Source organism: Myotis nattereri (genome assembly GCF_964212035.1).
Source record: "Myotis nattereri genome assembly, chromosome: X".
NCBI lineage: Eukaryota > Metazoa > Chordata > Mammalia > Chiroptera > Vespertilionidae > Myotis > Myotis nattereri.
This window is the reverse complement of record NC_138078.1, coordinates 27,921,600-27,928,257: the sequence shown is the minus strand read 5'-3', so window position 1 is coordinate 27,928,257 and position 6,658 is coordinate 27,921,600.

Genomic DNA, 6,658 nt, shown 5'->3' with positions numbered 1-6,658 from the left:
CTCCATCTTCGAGGCTCCGGCTCACCTTCAGTCTTTGCTCCACCGCTTGAAGCCTATGTATGCAAATTAACCGCCATCTTTATCGGCGGTTAATTTGCATATCATGCTGATTAGCCAATGGGCGGCGTAGCGAAGGTATGGTCAATTACCCTGTTTGTCTATTATTAGATAGGATTTGTAATATATCAATGTCTTTACAAGTTATAGCTTAAAGTCTGTGCAGAAAACAAAAATTCTACCCATTGAAAAAACAGGAGAACTAAGTGATTTTTGAGGGCCCTTCCAAACATATATTTTATGATTATATTATAAAAAAGGGAATTATCTAGAAGTACCAACAAAGATCTGGGTAAGAACTATGAGGCCGGGAGTTGGGAAACTGATATTCTAATCCCAAGATTTTTACAATAACTGTGGAATCTGGAAGAAGTTATAGTACCATTTAACTCACTTTTCTATATTCAATATTAAAATACTGATGTAAAGCATTTTTAAGATGACATTCAGCTATAAAATTCTACAACTTTAAAACATTTGGATCTCATGGCATTCAGATGATTTTAGATTATTTTACTCCTGAGTTTATGATATTCAATTTTTATGTCAATAATAAAAAGGAAATATTGCAATAAATAACACATTTTTATGATTTTATGTACCTATATACCTGTTTTGTGAATAAAGTTCCAGTGTGTGTGTGTTTGTGTGTGTGTGTGTATATATTTATGATATATATAATATATATGGAAATATAAAAAGTAGGCAACCAATCGTATATAAAAGTACACTTATACAAAAAAATTAACTCATAATGTATGTAATGGGAGGTATGTAAAATATTTGGGTATAGATACCAATAGTATAGGAAATAAAGCATCTGATATAAACATAAAGAATACTGTTAAGGGCCGTTAGAATACACTTTGGCTTAATTTATGTCAGTTGGACTCAGGGGTCCTGCAGAGCCACCCTCTGGGGGCAGGAACAGCCAAAAGGTTGGACACCACCCAGTTTGACTCTCCTGCCCAGTGTTAAGGGAATGGATCTCATGATGTCGAAGGCCCACCCAGATGTGATGTAACGTCCTGTAATTCAACTATAATATAAACACGCTGCTTTGGGACTTGGCCTCTCTGCCTCTCTGCTAGAAGAGGACAGAAGCCCAACCAGGCCCAGCTTTACTTTCTATTTTATGTCTGTCTTTCATTATTTCTCAATCCCGATAGCGCCTCCTAGATTGCATGAACCGGTTCAAGTCTCCTTCTCCGTGTGGGCGCGGAGAGAAGACAGCCCCAGGTAAACCGCGTGTTATAGAATACCTCTTCCTTGATCCTAAAAGAAAATTCCACATATAATTGAAGGTTTTCATCAAAATTATTGGAGATGTAATAGAATATATGAATGTTTCAAATAATACCTAACACAAGCCATTTGAAATTACAACAGATATAAAGCAGTTTAAGGTTTCTGAGGAATTTCACAAATCAGAATACACACATCTATGAATGCCAATTTTCAGAATGCCACCCCAACATCTTGCCATCATTACCCATTGGTATTTCCAGGATCTCCTCTGTTACCTTGAGGGCAATCCATGTCACCCTGACATTGAATGCACCATGTGAACAATATTACCAGGTTGTCAACAGCACTTCCTTGTCCTCTCAGACCAAGTATAGCATCCTTTGAATGTGGTTTTATATGTCTCAACTTCATCAGATACCAAGTAAGATTTGACTCTGGCTATAGGAATACATTACAAAAAACAATATTTCCAAAAAAAATGGTCAATCAAGTAATTTGTTTTGATTGGATGAACTACATTTCTCCCTTCTCAATTCTGGTACTGGTACTCCTGCTGGCAATACCCTGCCTACCCAGCTTGTCTGTTTGACAAATTTCTCTTTACATTGCCTGTTATAGAAGTCTCCCAAATTCTCTCAGGATCAATTGCCTTCTTTTATCCCACAGCATTTTTTTTTTTTTTGCACATAGTTCCTTCAAAGCACTCACATGCTGTATTATAATTAGTCTTTTCTTTATGTGTTTCTCATTACTCAGAATTTGATCAAGGAATGAACCATCCAAGCTCATTCCTGAAGAGTGTCAAGATATGAGGGTGTAATAAAACAACACTGTAATAAATCAGAATTGAATTTCTAGTTAATTTAGGCTTGCCAAAAACTACTTGAACAAATGATGAGATATAAGCTGATATAGATTGAACCCCAGAGTGAAGATTACAAATGAAATGATAAAAGGATGAAAGAAGGAAGGTGGGAGGAAGGTGGGGAGGGAGGAAAATGGAAGAGGAGAAGGAAGGAAGAGCCCTGACTGGTTTGGCTCAGTGGATAGAGCATCGGGTCATGGACTGAAAGATCCTGGGTTTGATTCCAATTGAGGGCATGTACCTTGGTTGCAGGCTCGATCCCCAGTAGGGGGCGTGCAGGAGACAGCTGATCGATGTTTCTCTCTCATCAATATTTCTAACTCTCTATCCCTCTCCCTTCTTCTTTGTAAAAAGTCAATAAAAATATTTTTTAAAAAGAAAGGAAGAAAGGAAGGAAAGAATAAAAGAGCAACTTTTTGTTAGTTTGCAATTCTTATATTTTGTGTCATTCACATGTGATTTCATGGTTTAGCTACATGACTTCTTACCACCCCTAATACTGGTTAGCTAGTAGATGAGTGCAGTCAACAGCTACAACCATTGCAATTCTGAAATGATGCAATACAAAAATAAAGTCTTTTTTTTTTCTTTCTGGGAATGAGTAATTTATTTTCTTACAGTATTTAAAATATTTCAATGTGTTTTTAAGGTGCCAATAAAAATGAAAAATAGAAATAAAAATGGAGAAATAGAGATTAGAAAGCCTATGTAAAACTTGGGACTATTTTGTGAAATTGAAAATCAAGGAAAAAATGTTTTAAGCATACTTTGATCTAGATTTTCTAATTATATCCATGTAAGATACTTTTATCCTTAGTGAAAATAACTAATGCTATCCAATTGTATCAGAAATAAAATATAATTCCAAATAAATAAAAATATATGCAATATTAAATCTCTCATTTTAAATATAAAGATATGAAAATAAAAGCTTGTAGCCAAAAAATTGGCTTCACCCATTTCTAATGAAATTATGCTAATATTTGAAGACTACAGGGTGCCTATATTTCTCTGTCCTGCTCTGCTTGCTAGAGTGAAACATACCTTATTTCCTTTTACCCTCTGGACCCAAAAAAGATAAATATTCAAAAATGTTTTTTGAGTGAATGAATTGCCATTGTCTTAAATTTTCTCATTTCAAAGACTAGGCTAAAACTCATTACTTCATTGCCATTGCTATTGTCACTATCATCGACTTCAAATTAATTAGATTCAATCTTCTGTAGATAAATGATTGTGGTTGCTGACAGTGAAATTTGAAGAGCACTGTGAAAGGCCTTTCCACCAAAAATAATTCCTTGCTTCTCTTTGCCAATTTAAAAGGTGATATTTCCTTTAAACATGCTTTGTATGGGTCTGGAAATATTTTCAGTCCTAGAAGGCAGGTGACCTGTTCTTTTTGATGAAAATTCCTTTGCAGAAAATTTCAATATTCCATAGAGTCAGTGGAGCATGGAATTGGTATGAGATAAATGTTATTATGATAACATCAGAAAAACTAAAAGAAGAGCATAATTTTGCAATCTATATATTCAGGATAAGTAAAACACTTTATAAAGCTGCAATCATTGATTTGTATAAAAGAGAAAGAAATATTTCAAAATAATCCTGTCATCAATCTTTCTCCATAAAGTCAGTTCTTTCTGTTCCAATAGATAAGCGGTTCTCAACCTGTGGGTTGAGACCCCTTTGGGGGTTGAACAACCCTTTCACAGGGGTCGCCTAAGACCATCAGAAAACACATATATTATTACATATTGTTTTTGTGATTAATCACTATGCTCTAATTATGTTCAATTTGTAACAATGAAAATACATCTTGCATATCAGATATTTACATTATGATTCATAGCAGTAGCAAAATTACAGTTGTGAAAATAATTTTATGGTTGGGGGTCACCACAACATGAGGAACTGTATTAAAGGGTCGCGGCATTAGGAAGGTTGAGAACCACTGCAATAGATACTTTTGCCATTCCGCTTAGTCTGAGTGCGCCTTTTCCCTGGAATGATTTTTGGGTTAACTTTTACGTTTTCTGGCTTCATAATATATCCTACACATATTGAGACAAAGGTCATGCAGCATTTTTACCAGTGTGTCCTCTATAATATGTATATTTTCCTGGCAAATCTGATAATAAGGGTTTGGGGAGGCAATCTGATAACTCCTCTGATTAATGACGCCCCCCCCCCCCCAACCAGGTTTCATTTATTTCTTTTTGTATTACATCGGTCTTTAAAACGAATTTTGACATGCACACAAATTACTCTGCCTTTCTTTTTTGAGTTCAATCGCTCCCTTTCTGCAAACAAATTTCCAGATGTTGGCTTTGTTGCCAACCATTGCTGACCTTAATGTTGACATTCACATCAACTGTAATTACTGGTGTTATCTGCAAGATTTATCAACAATGGGTGGCAATGGCAATTCAGTGGAAAGAAAGTGGAACCTATTGAGAACAAAGGGGATTGTTCTCACCCAGAGGCATTAATGCTGACACCTTGCAGTAGAATATACAGTGTTGTGCATTCAGTTTATGTAGAGGTGGTAATCTGCTTCATCACATCAAATTTCAATATTAGAATTTGACTTACGATTAGAGGCTGTTGGCTTCATAACAGCATTTCAGAACACAACATGTGGCCATAAGGATTCCCTCAAAGTTAAAATGTCCACACAAATTGTTCTGGCTTCTCAGGTGGCTGGGTGTGATGTCAGGAATACAGCAGAGTATTCCAGACAAAATATTTGCTATTTTGTATCTAAACTGAGAGATGAAGTGGAAGCTGAAGCTACCACACATAGAGATGGGGGATCCAGGGGACCACCTCCGCTCCTGCTATTGCTCTGACGGATGTTCTGTGGTCATTGAAGTGGCAATGGCATGGCCTGAGTAGCATTTTAATTGCATCACTAAGTCATTTATATCTCTAAGGACCTCAAATTCATCATCTATGATATATGACCTAAAAGCCTGCCATTTTACATGAGTATTGTGAAGAGTAAATAATTATGCAATCATTATGGGAGCAATAAAGTATTATAAAAACATAGTGTATATCTGGTGTTTTGCTGCCTATGGATTCTTCTAAGATTTTTATGGTTTTCCATCATACGTTTCAGTCCTTTATCCATTTATCAGACATATGTCGTAGCAATGTCTTTACGGATATAACTATTAGGACAATGGAAACTAAGAAGAAAATAAACAAATGGGACTACATCAAAATAAAAAGCTTATGCACAGCAAAAGAAAACATCTACAAAACAAGAGAGCCCACTGCATGGGAGAACGTATTTGCCAATGTTATCTCTGATAAGGGTTTAATCTCCAAAATTTACAGAGAACTCATACAACTTAACAAAAGGAAGATAATCCAATCAAAAAATGGGCAAAGGACCTAAATAGGCATTTTTTGAAAGAGGACATACAGAAGGCCAATAGACATATGAAAACATGCTCAAAGTCATTAATCATCTGAGAGATGCAAATCAAAACAACAATGAGGTACCACCTCACACCTGTCAGAATGGCTATCATTAACAAATCAACAAACGACAAGTGCTGGAGAGGATGCAGAGAAAAAGGAACCCTCGAGCACTGCTGGTGGGAATGCAGACTGGTGCAGCCACTATGGAAGACAGTATGGAGTTTCCTCAAAAAATTAAAAATAGAACTCCCATTTGACACAGTGATCCCACTTCTAGGAATATATCCCAAGAAACCAGAAATACCAATCAGAAAGGATATATGCATCCCTATGTTCATAGCAACACAATTCACCATAGCTAAGATTTGAAAACAGCCTAAGTGCCCATCAGAAGATGAGTGGATTAGAAAACTGTGGTACATCTACACAATGGAATACTATGCTGCTGTCAAAAAGAAAGAACTCTTAACATTCACAACAGCATGGATGGACCTGAAGAACATTATGCTAAGTGAAATAAGCCAGTAGGAGAAAGATAAATATCACATGATCTCACTCATTTGTGGAAAATAATGAACAACATAAACTGATGAACAAAAATAGATCCAGAGAAACAGAAGCATCGAACAGACCATCAAACCTTGGAGGGAAGGCAGGGGATGTTGGGGATAAAGGGGTAGAGATCAACCAAAGGATTTGTATGCATGCATATAAGCATAATCAATGGACACAGACAGTAGGGGTGTGAGGGCATGTGCTAGGGGGTGGAAGTGGCTGGGGAGAGGTCAATGGGGGTGGGGGAGACATATGTAATACTTTAAACAAAGTATTAAATTAAAAAAACAAACACCTAGTATATGATTACCCATTCACACTTCCTCCCCCATTCAGTATTTATTGAGCATCCATGTGCCTTTGGACCTTCTCTTTTGTCTCTCAGACTGATGACAATCCCTCCTCTTGCCCTAGCCCTACCCCCTTTCACCCCTACCCCATATACGGGTTATCTCTGACTCATCCTTCAAGACTCTGGTTAAATAGCACCTTTGCTTTTCC